This window comes from Pteronotus mesoamericanus, unplaced genomic scaffold, assembly GCF_021234165.1.
Source record: "Pteronotus mesoamericanus isolate MK-2021 breed Mesoamerican mustached bat unplaced genomic scaffold, CSHL_Meso_final contig_601, whole genome shotgun sequence".
Lineage (NCBI taxonomy): Eukaryota > Metazoa > Chordata > Mammalia > Chiroptera > Mormoopidae > Pteronotus > Pteronotus mesoamericanus.
In genome coordinates, this window is record NW_026555215.1 from 691,668 (window position 1) to 707,714 (window position 16,047).

At 37.1% G+C, this 16,047-nt stretch overlaps 2 pseudogenes; one reads left to right on the forward strand and one right to left on the reverse strand.

Moving 5' to 3' along the window:
* LOC129076557 (peroxiredoxin-2-like) overlaps positions 1-11,671 on the reverse strand; it is a 29,221-nt pseudogene extending 17,550 nt beyond the window's left edge.
* Positions 11,672-13,924: 2,253 nt separating this feature from the next.
* On the forward strand, positions 13,925-14,483 carry LOC129076558 (jupiter microtubule associated homolog 2-like; annotated as a pseudogene).
* The last annotated feature ends 1,564 nt before the right edge of the window (positions 14,484-16,047 follow it).

Below are 16,047 nucleotides of genomic sequence, written 5' to 3' on the forward strand. Positions count from 1 at the left end.
GCAAGTCAACATGCCTTATGAGTATAGGTGCAAAAATCCTCAGGAAAATACTATGAACTGAATTCAACATGATAGTAAAATGGTGATATGCCATCACCAAGAGGGATTTACCCAAATTTAAGGGTGGTTCAATATAAGAAAATCTATGTAATATACATTATTAATAAAATGAAGAAAAAAATGATTATTAAAACTGATACAGGTTACTTTGGATATATTCCTGAAAGTGAGGTCACTGGGTCAAATGGCAGATCTATTTTTAATTTTTTGAGGTATCTCCATACTGCTTTCCACAATGGCTGCATTAGTCTACATTCCCACCAACAGTGCAATAGGGTTCCCCTTTCTCCAAATCCTTGCCAACATTTTGTTTGTTGATTTGTTGATGATAATCATTCCAACAGGTGTGAGATGGTACCTCATCGTGGTTTTAATTTGCATTTCTCTGATGACTGGTGACATTGAGCATCTTTTCATATGTCTATTGGGCACCTGAATGTCCCCTTTAAAGAAGTGTCTATCCAGGTCCTTTGCCCATTTTTTAATTGGATTGTTTGTTTTCTTGGTGTTGAGTTTCATAAGTACTTTGTAAATTTTGGATATTAATTCCATACCAGATGTATTGGTGAGTGTGTTCTCCCATTCTGTCAGGTTGTCTTTGTATTTTATTGATGATTTCCTTTGCTGTGCAAAAATATTTTAATTTCATGTAGTCCTATTTGTTTATTTTTTCTTTTGTTTCCTTTGCATGGGGAGATATATCTGGTAAAAAGTTTCTATGAGCAATGTCTGATATTTAGGTGACTATGTTTTCTTCTAGGATTTTTATGGTTTTGGGTCTAACATTTAAGTCTTTGATCCATTTTGAATTTATTCTTGTGTGTGGTATAACAAAGTGGTCTAGTTTCATTTTTCTACATGTATCTGTCCAATTTTCCCAGCACCATTTATTGAATAAACTATCTTTAGCCCATTGTGTGTGCTGATTTCTTTTTTGAATATTAATTGATTATAAAGGTATGTGTTTATTTCTAGGCTCTCTATTCTCTTCCACTGCATTTCTATATACTAATAAAGAATAGTCTGAAAAAGAAATTAAGAAAATGGTTGCATTAAAATAGCATTAAAGAATAAAATACTTAAAAGTAAACTTAACAAAGAAGGTAAAAAATTTGTACACTTAAAACTACAATACTTTCCTAAAAAAACTGAAAGTTCTAAACAAATGGAAAGACATCCTATGTCCATGAACCAGAACACTTAATATTATTAAGACAGCAAATAACAATACTGTCTTTAATCTCTATCAAAATTCCAGTGAATTTTTTTTTTTGTAGAAATAGGAAAGCTGATCTTCAAATCTATATGGAATTATAAGGGGCCCAAATAACCAACACAGTCTTGGCAAGGTAGACAACACATTTTCTGTTTTAAAACTACAAAGATTCAATAATCAAAACAATATATAGTTCTGGGATAAGGATTGACAGAGAATCAAAATAAAATTGAAAGTCTAGAAATAAACCCATGTATGACTAGCTAATTGATTGGATTTACATGAAATATCTAGAAGAGGCAAATCCATAGGGACAGAAAGCTGACTGGAAGTTACCAGTTGTTGTGGGTAGATGGGAATAAAGAGTGATTGCTTTTAAGACTCAGGGCTCTATTTGCCATGAACTAAAATATTTTGGAACTAGACAGAGGGGGTGGTTACACAACAATGTGAATGTACTAAAAGCTATTGAACTGTACATTTTAAACTGATTAATCTTATGTACATTTCATCTTAATTTAAAAAAAAACTGTTAGAACTAATAAATAAATAGCAAGGTTGCAGGACCCAAGGTCAAAATAAAAACATCAGTTTTATTTTAAATGTTATTTCAATATGTTTTTAATGAACAATCCAAAAAATGAAACTAAAAAAAATCTAATTATAATAGTATCAACATTTATAAAATACTTAGGAGTAAATTTTCCAAAAGAAGTGCAAAATTTATACTTTGAAAAGTATCAAATGTTGAAAAAAATGAAAAGAGATTTAAGTAAATGGAAGAACAACCAGTTATGAATTAGAAGGCCTAATATTGTTAAGGTGGCAACACTTCCCAGAATGTCCTAAAAACGTAACACAATCAATATCAAAATCCCAGCTGGATTCTTTGCAGAAGTTGCCAAGTAACCTTAAAATTCCTATAGAAATTTAAGGGACTCTGAATAGCCAAATTAATCTTGAAGAAGAACAGTTAGAGAACTCAGACTTTCCAAATTCCAAACTTACTATAAGGTTACAGTAGTTGAAGCAGAGCAGTACTGGAATAAGAAAAAAACACAAATATCAACAAAATAGAATGAAGAGTCTGAAAATAAACCTTTACATTTGTAGTCAGTTGATAGTCAACAAGGCAAGACAATTCAATGAAAAAAGTCTTTTCAATAAATTATATCAGGTCAATGTATATCAATCAACATGTAAAACAATTAAGTTGGACTTCTACCTCATACCATATATAAAATTAGCATGAAATGGATCAAAGACCTAAATATAAAACTACAAAAGCTCTTAGAGGCAAACAAAAGATATACAGCTCCATGACTTTGAATCAGGCAATTGTTTTCTAAATATGTCATCAAAAGCACAAGATACAAAAGCAAAAATTAATAAATTAGATACAATTTAAAATAAAAACTTTTGTTCTGTAAGTGAAACCATCCAGAAAGTAAAATGATGACCAACAGAACAGGAAAGAATATTTATACATCATATATATATGTGTGTGTGTGTGTGTGTGTGTGTGTATATATAAAGGGACTTATATCTAGAATATATAAAGACCTCTTACAAGTCAATTAAAAAAAAAGAATAACCCAAATAAAGAATGGATAAAGAGGTTGAATACACATTTCTCCAAAGAAGATACATAGTCAATATGCACATGAAAAAAATATTCAATATCATTAACCATCAACATAACTCAAAACTACAATGGCGTACCACCTTACAGTGACTAGGATGGGTAAATAAAAAAGGCAGATAATCACAAGTGTTGGAGAGGATGTGGAGAAATTAGAACTCTTGTACACTTACAAAGAATGTAAAACAGTGCAATTACTGTGGAAAACAGTCTGGTCATTTCTTAGAAGGTTAGATACAAAGTGACCCCTTGACCTGGGAGGTCTACATCTAGGTATATACCTAAAAGAATTGAAAACATAGGTCTCACGCAACAAATTTTACATGAATAATTCACTGCAGCATTATTCATCAAAACCCAGAGGTGGAAACAACCCAGATGTCAATCAACTGATGAATAAAACGAAGTATGTCCATACAATGGAAATGAAGTATTTATACAGTACTACCACTACAGTTGGAGTTGCTACAATATGGATGAACCTTGAAAATATGCTAAGTAATAAAAGCCAGTCACAAAGGTTTATCATGTAGTTGTCATTGTGATGATAGTTGAGTAGCTTCTTTAAGCAGCTCCAGTGTCCCAGATTCTGAGTTGTACATACTGGAATGCAGACAGAGTAATAAACCACTTAACATGCAGTTAAATAAGTCTATAACATTAATCAAATATGTGATTGCAAAATATTTCAAAGAGCCCATAGATTATGTTTTGGTTTGTAGAATGAAAAAAATAAAAAAAGCTATGCATTCTTATGTTGGAGACTAAAGATGAATTTTGGCTTTGCCCATAATATTGAAATGCTTGTGAAATTCAGGCAAAAACTACCTCAACTTCAGGCGACTGAAACATTTGTCCTTCTAAATGCACCAAAGATTTTTTACTGAAAAGAATCAAATTGTTGAAAACATTTTTTTCTTGTATTCTGTACCAAAAACTGAGACTTTCCTAAAAAATGAAAAACAATTTTATCAGTCTGTATCATTAGATAATGAGTCCTTCTTTTATGTGCCAAATTTGGACCCTTTCAGAAGGTAGTCTTTTCCCCCTAGCTGGTCCTATAATTCCTGGATTTGAGATAATAGAAATTGGTAGTAGCATATTTATACCTGTTGGTTCATGTAATCCTACAACATTCTTATAAAATCAACATTATATTATAACTCTAATTTACAGATGTGGAAATTGATGATCTGGGAGATTAAGCATCTTGCGCAAAACTAATGAGTGCAGATCTCAAACCCAGCCCATAGATTGCAAAGACTTTGCTCTCTAAATAGTAGCTATATGACCCGGAGTTGTGGAGCCCATGGCCAGAGTCTCAGTTGTACTTTCAGCATCACTTCATCACCCTCGGATAGTTACTACCCATACTCTGTGAGACCAAGACCCTATAGACCAGAGGGTGAAAAATTCTCTAAATATCTAGCATTCAAGTTATAAATCAAGGGCTGGATTAAAAATAATAAAACACTGTTTTATTTCATTTTTCTTCTGAAAAAGGACAGGGCTGAAACAGACAATAGAATTGCTAAATGGCTAAGATATAAATTGCCTTTTTGAGTGTCCAAGTGGTAAGACTGGAAGCATTGGACTGCCTCTGGCAAGAATCCTGTGGCTTTATTATTATTCTGTGCTTGTTCCTTTGCTCTTCATAACATCGGGAGTTCCCAGACGTGCATATTCTATTTTGGAGGCAATGAAATGTGATGGCCGAAGCAATGCTGAACATATCCTCCATTCTAGAATGCCAATGGAGCAACACAAACCATTAGGATATGGTCCCCAAAGAGGTTGCAAGTCAATATTGGGTCAGGTCACAACAGGCTTCTGGGCATTCAGGGTTTAACAATTTCCTCTTTGTGGACACACTGATACAACCCTCAGTGTTCTTGTTTCATTTCCACTGTGACCCTGTTGCAGTGTGTGATACACAGTAGACTGGGAGACAGGAAATCCCATGCAAGTCCCCTGCACAGCTTCCCAGCCATGTTGAGCAAATGCCCGCACCTTTGCAGGGCCCATCTAGATTATTTTCCTGTGGTTTTTTTTGTAATGTCAGAGGAAGAGCAAATCAGCAAGTACATATTTAAGAAATAAAACTGCTAAAAATTGTGATTTTATTTTAAATTACAATATTAATAATGCTGCTTTGAAGACAGAAGACCCTTGTGTAAATTAGTTGAGGAGAAAAATACCTGAAAAAAAAAAAAAAACTTTTGTGAGTGTGAAGAAACAAACACATACTTTAATACATATGCATAAATCTCTATTATTTTATGCCCAGTATTATTAAGCTGATATTGAATATCCTTGACATTGCATTACATTGAAGCCTGTATGTTGAAATTCTGAGCTTATTATGTTGCAAAGGGCTTTCTGGATAATTAGCTAATAGCTCCTATGGGGCAGGCACAGAACCCAAACAGTGTGATTATCCGTAAGCTGTGCAGCGAGATTCTCCCTCTGTGTTTGTCATGAGAAGCTCCAGCATACTTAATAGCTCAAGGGACCAGCAATGCCAGACTGACACTCCAGTTGTGTGAACCCTCGGGGTTGAATTATTATTATTACTCCAGCTCTCTTTTAGCGTGATTTGGAATCATCACTGGCTTTCAATGAGGGTCTTGCGCCAGCAGTTAATCAAGAAGTTCTATCCCCGAGTCTGTGGCTGCCATTGAGACCCAGCAGCCAGGGAGTGCATTCTTTAAAATTACTTTCTAATTTACCAACGGGCCCGCCACGAGCATCTTTCACAGGAGGATGAAGGTTAAATTGGCAGGTGGGCCTGCAGATTAATGTTTGCTGTTTGTTTCACCATCCTACCAGTTTTAACACTTAACAAATGATAAAGAGGCTTTCTTTCTATTCTTACAAAGCAAAACAAGAAGATATTCTTCAGTGCAGGCTTGTAAACCTCCCAAGGAGATTTTTTTCCTTGCTCTTTTTCTTTGTTGCAAGAACAAATGGATCAGGATCAATCCGCTTACAACTGAGGTTCTTGCACAGAGATTTTGTTGTGATTACAGAGGATTATCTTCAGCAGTTCCGACACTTAAACTATTCATTTCATTTTTGTCATGTCAACCAAACTGGCAGATACTTTTGTCAAAAAGCATTTCCAAAAACTCAGCTTATTACCTTTTGGGGATTCTATGTCCAGCACATATAACAACCAATTTCAAACTATGGTAATAATCTCTTACATGCTCACAAAAGTGAAAATGGGTTGAAATGGGAAGACTCTGAGGTTTGATTTCCATAGGCAACCACCTTCTGCCCTCTTCCCGCTGAATCAATTTTGCAGTTTACAGGTCAACTAAAAAGACAAAATCACAAGAGGTATGTTTTCCGATACATACAAAATCTTTTAACACTGAGGCTTAGCAGCTAAATTTTTTTTTTTTTAAATAAGAACCTTGTGTGGTAGCACATGTCATTAACATATTGGAAGAAGAACTAGCCAAATCATGCTGAGCTTTATCATTGAAAAGGATCTGTCAAATTTCTGCCTGTATAGAACCTGATGCTGGGCCCATGTTTAGCTTCCATCATCAAAGAATAGATGGAAAAGGCAAAACACAAACACAAGAGAATGAAAATGATTTCATTTTTTACTTGATGGTAGTCTCAGCTTTATCTATGTGCAATATCTGAGATGTACAGACCCACTTTGTTCATGGCTGGCTCCTTTATTCCCACTTACTTGCATTGCTGTCTCATAGACTTGCGCTCTCTTAAGAGAGGCTTTAGGGACCAGCACGAGAGCACAAAGACTCTGATCAGAGCCAGCTACAAAGGTCAGCTCCAGGCTCAAGCTTTGGTAGGAATATCATTATTTTCCACAGTGACTTCCCCACTTTCTGCTTTTTTTAAAAGCACAAACACAAAAAGATAGTTATACTCATGACCTATGATATATCCTGCATTTGCTCCAGGAATTATAAAGATAAACATAACCTCTACAATCAAGTAGTTTTAATCATTCTTCAGAAAGTACCTAAAAAGAAAATAATGGTACTGAGTTGCTGCTTCTGTTTCTAATATTGGTATAGAATGATCTAGAACAATGCCTTTTAACCAAAATGGTATGTGTGTCACAAAGGCAGTCTTTCATTTTCTAGTAGCTTCATTAAAAAGGTAAAAACAAAGTGAAATTAATTCTAAAATATTTTTTGCAACACTATTCTAAAATAACATTCATCTTGCAATCAATATAAAAATTAATGATTTTACTTTTTTGTACTAGGTGTTTGAAATTTGTGGTGTATTTTATACTTAGAGCATATCTCAGCCTGGACTAGCCACATTTCAAGTGTTTGTCACTAGGGCCTATTATATTATATAGTGCATGCCTAGGTTGCAAACTGTAAATTTTGGACGTCTGTTGATATAGGTGATGAATATCATCACATGTTTTTTATGCATTATTCACCCCGATGTTACTATTCTTATTTTTGACTAAATTTGTTAAAGATTTTGCTTCCTCGTGGTTTATTTTTTAGGTTGCAATGTTATCAAGTGGTGTTTTCTTCACAAGAGGTGATGTACTCTAATTGAAATAGACCTTATTAAGTAAAGGCTGTGACTTTTCTTAAGGATACCTGAAGATACTGTTTGCTTGAAAACATAAATCAAAAGCTTGATTGAGAATTAAGTCTGAAACAAAAATATACAGTTCATCACAAAGCTCTAATGCAAGTCCTGCAGAATATAGTCCTAGATCCCTACTGTGAATTTCTCTGCCTTTCATCCACTGAACTCCGCCCTCTGTTAGAGCTTCCTTGCTCTCTCGTCCCCTAAACCCACCCCATGAACTAGTTCTACTGAATTATTTACAGTTCACCTAACATAATCATATACAAGTCTAAAAAGCAGGTACTTTTACCACTCTCTCACAGGCAAAGAATTCAATGGGATTCAATGACTTGCCCAGGCTAACACATGCACTAAGTAGAAAAGCTGGGAAATGTATCTTTGACACCTGTATTGAGCACAGCCCTCTCCATAGGAGGCAAGTAGACTTAGGCTCTGCAGTCCCTTGGAGAAGGGTGTCTTTTGCTGCTCAAATGATACAGCCCAAGTAGCCAGACCAAGCTTCATGATTGTTCATTTGTAACTTGCCGTTCTACATGAGACAAACTAAATATTTTATTGCAAGATTTTGACTTGTATTTTGCAGTAGAATACTATATACATTCGCCAAATACAAAAAGACAAAAAATTATGGTTTTATTTCAATTTCAAATCATACGAAGTATTTAATTTCTGTTATTTCAAAGGCAGATTGGTGTAAGAACTTGACAAGGTAATTTGAGGGAACATTACAATTGATGCCTTTGAAACTACTGTTGTGGCTTTGGGTTTTTCTCCTATTGTGTCTAAAAACAGTGTTTTCTGTGGATGAATAAAAGTTGTTTTTGCTTAGGACATTGTTGGTATTAAAGGAATGAGTTTGTTGGTTAACAAATATTTTAAAGAGAAAGCCCACTACTGCTGCCACTATGCTCACTTTGTATCCAGGACTGTTGACCAAAGGAGAGCTAGAGAGAGAGTCTGGGTGCACTCTCACCTTAGGTGTGAAGATTTTCACATTCTAAGGAAATTCCTAAAGTCGCCTCTGTATACCTCTCCTTCAGACCACCTTGTCAACAACTATCCAGTCTTGTTTCTCTTAAGTTTATGTCCAGCCTTCCAGAGCATTAATCATTGCTCACAAATCTGTGTAGATGTGTCCTTGAAGCTATCTTGCATTTCACACAAAGTTTTTGATCAGAGGCTGTAACCACTGAGAAGCTCTCCCGTCATGACTGCCTTCGGGCCACCCCAGGGCAAGACAGAAGTGCGGCAGCCTTGTGCGTCTACCTGATGCAGATACACAAATAAACCAGGTCTGCACTTTTTCTTCCTCAGTTAATTGTTCTTAGAGAATTCCTATAGGGCTATAGAACTGAAATGAAAGGCAGATGGCAAATCATTTGGAACAAGTATCTTGGCAGTCTGAGTTACTTGCCAGTACTAGTTACTTATGCCATTTTATAAAGAAATGGTTGGAATATGTGTACTTATATGGACAGGTAGATTGTATAACACCCAGTGTATGACAGTCAGCCCCTTGATATACCACAGCTATGCATGCATTCAGTACCATGGGCAGTAGCTGTCTATGAGATACTTTTCAAAAGAAGAATAGTTTCCAATAGAAAAGAGAATTTACTCTGAGGTCCAAGAGACACACACTATGATTCTCTTGGGACTTGCAACAGACCTTCCAAAATCATTTGGCCTGTTGGGGCATAAAGTCCATGAGGCAAAGCCTGCAGAACTTGTTGTTGAGCCTTTTGTAAATTCTGACCCGAGGATATGTTTTTATTGATTTTACAGAGAGAGAAAAGGAAAGAGAGAAAGAGAGAAAAACTTCAATGTGAAAGAGAAACATCAATCAGGTGCCTCCCTTATGCTCTCCAACCAGGGAGTGAACCCACAACTTAGCTATGTCTCCTGACTGGAGATCAAACCTGCAACCTTTTGGTGCATGGGAGGACACTCCAACCCACTGAGCCACCTGTCCAGGGCTTGTTGCTGAGACTTTTTTGAATTTTCTTATTGCTTAGTTTGTTGCTGGTCTCTACTTAAGTTATCTGTCTTATTGGTTACTGCATGCCCAAATATAGAACAAGTCAAATAAATCAAAACAGCATGCTCATATATAGAACATATTGCCTCCAAACTGCAAACAGGGCTACCAAGCATTATAGTTTTTTTTTTTTTTTAATATATGGTGGTCAATGCAAGATGCAGTAATGCATCTCTCACTCTACTTTGTTTTAAAAAATTTTTTTTTAAATATTGTGTTTATTTTTAGACAGAGGGGAAGGGAAGGAGAAAGAGAGGGAGAAAAACATCAATGTGTGGTTGCCTCTCATGTGCCCCCTACTGTGGACTTGGCCTGCAATCCTGGCACGTGCCCTGACTGGGAACTAGTGACCCTTGGTTCGCATGCCAGCACTCAATCCACTGAGCCATACCAGCCAGGATTCATCTCTCACTTTAGACAAGATATCACGGCATACCAAATAGTCCTGGAGCCCCAGAATCTTCCCTATGTGGCAAGACCCTGAATCATTTAACCCTTGACATCTATGAAACTAACTAAGGTGTTTGGGATGTGCCCAACTTCCTTTATACTGGGTCCAGTTATTTTAATTTCATCAACTAATGGACCTCTGTGATGTTCTGTTGGTTATCAATACAACTCAGTCTCTTCTAGACCAACTTTGTCTACTATATACACAATGTAAAAAGTACTTGCAAGCCACATTTGCCACTTTAAATTTTCTAGTACCATTTTAAAGAGTAAAAATAAATAAGGGAAATTAATAATATATTTTATTTAGCTTAATGCATTGAAAATATTAACATTTAAATATGTAATCCATATATTAGTAACCCATTTTAGGTTTTTATACTAAGACTTAAAAACTTAGTGTATACTTTATTCTCACAACACATCTCTATTTGTGCCAGCTGTTTTACTGGTGGTCAATAGCCGTATGTGGCTAAAGGCTATCAAACTCACCAGTGCAACTTTAGGCTGTATTATAACAAAGGGCAGAGGAGTTGATGAGACCTTACTTTTATCTTTCTTATGTGATGTTTCTGATTATCTATGCTAATGTCAGTAGGGAAAACACTGTTTGATAATAAATAGCTGTCAAGGTCTTTGCCTATTTCTGCAATAAGGATTTAATATCTTTAACTACAGATGTGATTGCATCATCACCTGATAAGTTTTGTAGTAACATACAATAAAATCTGTCCACACAATCCATATGACTTTGCATTGTTTAAAAAAAAAACAACCAAATAGCGATATAATAGGAATAACTACTCTTGCACCTCCAAATTTTTTGATGGTTGCAAAAATTATGTAGTTTCCTTAGGAATATGGTATTGTCTTTGGTTTACTACCTTGTCAATTATTCTGTTACTAAGTGTGTCTGTTCCCACTATGCACTTGGAGATTGGGGAAGTAATCACAGGATGGGTCCTTCCATACTCTTACTGGGCTCTCTCTGAGATAAACCCATGCCAACATCCCATCTATCATTCAACTTCTATAGACCCCCTTTTTGGCCAGTGTACTACAGGGGGATTTCTAGTCTCTAAATATTAGCAACAATTTAAATCCAGTAATAATAATACGTAGAAAATCTAGGTACATACTTTCTTTTTCCTAAGGTGATCACTCTGATAAATGGCCAAGTTCCCTCTAAAGAAGGCTTGAATGAAGAATAACCATATGCAGAGTCCTATCTCAATTGGACCTTCCATTAAAAGGCTTCCTATCTAAGAAGAGATCTGAGGACTAAGTAAATTCTCTTAAATCCCCACAGCCAATTCTACAAGAGGGGAGCCACATTGGATTAGGTTATTTCCCAGTGTATTTTCTAAGTATTCTTTACCTTTAATTTGTTTTTCTTATTGTTTTTCTCTTTCCCCCTTTTTTTTTTTAAAAAAGTGTATTTTGGTTCATTTTATTCAGAGTAGAAGAATTTTGAACAGGAAAGCTCTTCCTGAACCAGTAATAGCAGGGTTTCCATGAGGAAAGAGCCAGAGATTTCAAGGCTTTTAATTTTAGGGTTCTCAAGAATTCTACCTGGTACACAGTAAAGGTCCTTATGACACAGACCTGTGATAGTGGATGAGGTATCGAGGCCACCAAGAGCGGCAGTGGCATAGCTGCTCCCCATGTGGAGCCTTTCTCTCCTGTGCCTCAACAACAGGCTGATTTTCCTGCAAATACGGTGTTTCTATCTCATTTCTTTCTTTTCTTTTTTTAAATGCTCACCTGAGGACATGCTTATTGATTTTAGAGACAGAGGAAGGGAGGGAGAGAGAGAAGGAGAGAAACATTGATGCAAGAGAGAAACATCCATCGATTACATCTCTTATCAAATCCACAACCTAGGCATATGCCCTGACCAGGAATTGAACCCTGGTCAATTTCCAGGTTTACAGGATGGCACACCAACAAACTCAACCGTACTGGCTAGGGCTCTACCTCATTTTTTCTTCAGTCCTCTTTACCAAAATGAGTCCCAAAATGTTTCCAAGTTTCTATTGCTCAAATAATGAATAGTTTTTTTGTTTTTGTTTTTTTTCCCTTAGAATATGACACTCACTTTGGAAAACTGAATGGAGAACTGTGTTCAGAGAATTTTGTCTGAAATTTTCAGCCTTGGGCATCTTCTCTCTCAGTCTCTGTTGGCCTCCTTTTATATTTATAGTCTTCTTTCCTCAAATATTGCAGTTTGAGTTCACAAATATTTTCCATTTTAGTGGAGTATGAAGGTTTTACTTTGTTGTTATTAGTGATTTATAAAGTTAAAAAGAGGTAGTAGCATCTGTATGTGTTCATTTTAGTATTGGAACTCTAGACTAGGAAATCCTGATTGCTCTGACTGGAAGGAGAATATACAGTGCAGACACTGAAATTTCAGAATATGGAGAGTGAGAACCCAATGGGGCCAATTTCTGGAGAAGGCAGAAAGGAAAAGGGTCTAGGACAGGTTTAGGGCAACCTTCCCACAGAGCTTGCCAGAGTTTGTACAACATATTGGAACAAATGTACAAAGCTGCTCACACTTAAAGAGCTCCAGCCTACGGGCTCTGGCCCCATGCTGCTTTGTAACTGAGCAGATCAATATCTCAATTCCCTGTGACCATTTTCAGCACAACAATTTGCACTAGTGAGGAGGCACTAGAATAGCAGAAGATTAGATTTGATGAGAATGGTGATGTAGGCACTTCTTATTTGGGACATAAGATTAACAAAATAATAAAATATATGGATTTTAAGGCAGAGAGGAGATATGAGATGCTAAATGACAATTACAGGATTGGTTGAACCTGATTCATCAAATCCCACAAATATTGTGAAAAGCCTGATTATAATTGTTATGTGGTAATTATAAAATGACACAGAGAAATAACCTATTACTTTTAGATTTATTCTGTCATGGGCATGTCAACATAATTTTCAATTTTGAAAGAAATTTATATTATTTCTTTATCATGCCATTTTTCCAATTTTCCAACTAAAACTGGATATTTTAGTTGTTGTATTTTTAGCTAATTCATTCAGATAATCACTCTGTCCAGCTCCTTGCACATGTGTAGGTGGACACATGGGTGAATGTGTGGGTGACAAAAGAGACCAGGGAGAAGGAAGAAGCTGGAGGTCAGCACTTTATTGATTACCATTACCCCATTTGGAGAGTGCCAAAGACCAGAGGAAAAATGATAGATGTGTTGTCTAGTCCAATTTCTCTTTACTCACCCTGATCTGCTATCCAGTATGATGGTGAGAGTCACAGAGCACATAGAAAGAGGAAACATGGAATGGGAAGAGGAAAATTTTTTTTAACCATAATTGATTCCTGTGTGTATAACTTCAGCTTTTCCAAGTGAGCTTCAAGGAGAGAGCTAATAAGTAGAATAGTTTAACTTCATTTTTTTACCAAAGCTATTTTCCTTAGAAAAATCTAGCTTATGTGAATTCTATTCACAGTTTTTCATACAACAATTTAAATGGGAGACTATAATTAGCCTCAGATTATGGTATAATAATTCCTACTCATTAGACACCAGTGGACATAATCAGTTATTGTTTTGAGTGAATTCTCATCGTATGTTGCATTATACTATTATTATTAAAGCAATACTTTATACATCATGCCTACCTTCATTCTTTTCAGTTTGAGCATTTAGTTTGCAAATTAAACAGTAACCAATGTAATGTTTTTACCTTGAGAGTTAATCTAAATATTTTATTAAACATATTTAGTGAGCCAAAGAAGGGAAAAAAAAGAAAAGGTGATGTAACTGGCAACTTCAGTTAAAAGCAGTCTGAAGCATGGAGCCTGGTGGGAACCATAGCGAGGCAGGCAACAAGGCTCAAGCATTGGCAACGTGCACCGTATTTGGGGGAGTGAGGGCGGTGAGCTGGCTCCAGGGCCGTGAAGCCTCTGGAAGGAGCCTCAAGCGATCTTTTCAGAAGTCCAGAAGAAAATGTCCCTTCAAACCAACACAACCAGATGGCACCGAATATTTTTGGACCAACTGAAGAACCTCAGAACATTCCTAAGGGAACCAACTGCCTGGGGTGGGGCAGAGGGGATGGCAAAAGGAAGTGGTATCTTTGAGGAATCAACGCCTGTGCACACTCAACAGCAGCTGAACCCACCTGGTGGGAAGACGACTGACACTTTTGGATCGCCAGTAACAGCTACTTTACCCTTGCCATACCCAGACAAACCCAAAGACTGCGTGCTCTTGTGCGAAGAAGGCCCAGAATTGGACCTTCAAGCTGCAATGAGCACCTTGCCCAGAGAAGGGCCTGGTGAGAAAGGTGGCCCGAGAGAAGCAGACCATGCTCGGGAGCCCCAGCCCACACCCAGAGTTGACAGCCATGAGCCCATATTGGGCTCACGGCCTCTGCTTGGATTTCACAACAAAGTCCTGAATCCACTTGGAGGCAAATCCAGCATCTCCTTTGACTAGAGAAGCTATTGCTTTCCTTGTAGCAAGATAAGACACTTGAAAGGTAGGATTTCAATTACAGTTTCCTTTAGCCCAAAGGAACCGAGGTGGGGCGAGGGTCTGTTGTGTATCAAAAGTCACAGCTCAGGTTCTGTGGCCACCAGGAGAGCTGCAGAGGACCTCGCCTTGCAGACTGTGGAAAAACATACCTTTTGTGGGCGTAGGGGGTGGGGAGATGTGACTCCTTGGTGAACACTCATTTGTAATTTTGGATGTGAGAGGAACTCTCAGATGGGTGGGGTGGGAGCTGATGCAAGGCTACGGGAGCCTGATGAAGTTGTATCCCTGTCTTTGTTGTATCGCCAATCTGCCAGCCGATTGGGTATCTAGAAATCACTTAACATAGTAGCAAAGTTTAAAGCTTTAGAAAGAAATCCAAAAACAATGCTGGACATAAGCCAAAATATTAGTCTCTGCTCTTGGGACCACTGCTGCTCAGCCCCAAGGCCTCCTTTGCACTCAGGCACAGTGTATTCTGCAGGCTTTTCCTGAAACTTCTTGATTGCTTTTCCTTGGCCACTGTCAACAAAAGCCAAACAATTGCTCTAAGTCTTATGCTTTATGGAGAGATTTGTACCCTGATCCTATGTGGTGATCTGACAGAAATCTCTGCCTTTCACCCAGGAGGGACTGGTCTTGATCTATTTTTTTTAATTAATTAATTTATTTTTTCAAATACATTTGTCTCTGCCTTCCCCCCACCAATTTCCCTTGCCCCCTCCCCTGCTCCCTCCCTCAATCCTTCCCCTTTGGTTTTGCCCATGAGTCCTTGCTATATGTTCCTTGACTTGATCTATTGACAGACTGGTTTTGCTTGTGAATTGTTTCTTTTTTTGCCTCTTATCCCTAAGTTTTGCCTTTGCTCTTTACCAATGTTGTGGGCAGTTCCTTTATCTGCAAAGCCCACAGACTTCTGCAAGACTAAAACTATCCAGATATGTCCAGGTAATTGGGTCACTTAAATCCTTCACGTGTCTTACTTTATTCCTGTTGCCATTGGGTAGAAGAGATGTTGAGAACCTTAGTTTCTTAGGTTTGAATTGTTTAATAATACTTAAAGAACTATTCTTAAACAGCAGCTTTACATAAGTGACTATTGATTGGTCTATTTCTGACCCTTTCCAGAAAAAAGTTTCTCAGGTACATCAAAGAAGAAGAAAAGTTAGCTTAGGTCACCCTTTATGAATCTCTGCAGAACCTCAGGACTGTATTCCTTTTCCAGAAGAGACTTGGAGACCTTAGTCTAGGAGATTAACTGGTTTGCTCAACTGGCCAGTAGAGTTGCTTTACTCTGTCAGACAGAAGTTTCTCTCATTCAGCCTCTTAAGGGGTATAGTTTCCATTCACCCATGCTGGACCAATAGTTAACAGAAGAGAGGGTTTGTGTGGCCTTTATTATAAGTGCCTACAGAGCAAATTCCAGGTAATAGAAATGTCTTCATCATTATTAAAATTGAAGAAAGAAACAGCTGTGTTTAATTAAAATCACAGTGGCTGAGACACTTGGTGCCTGCGGGAGCTGCCT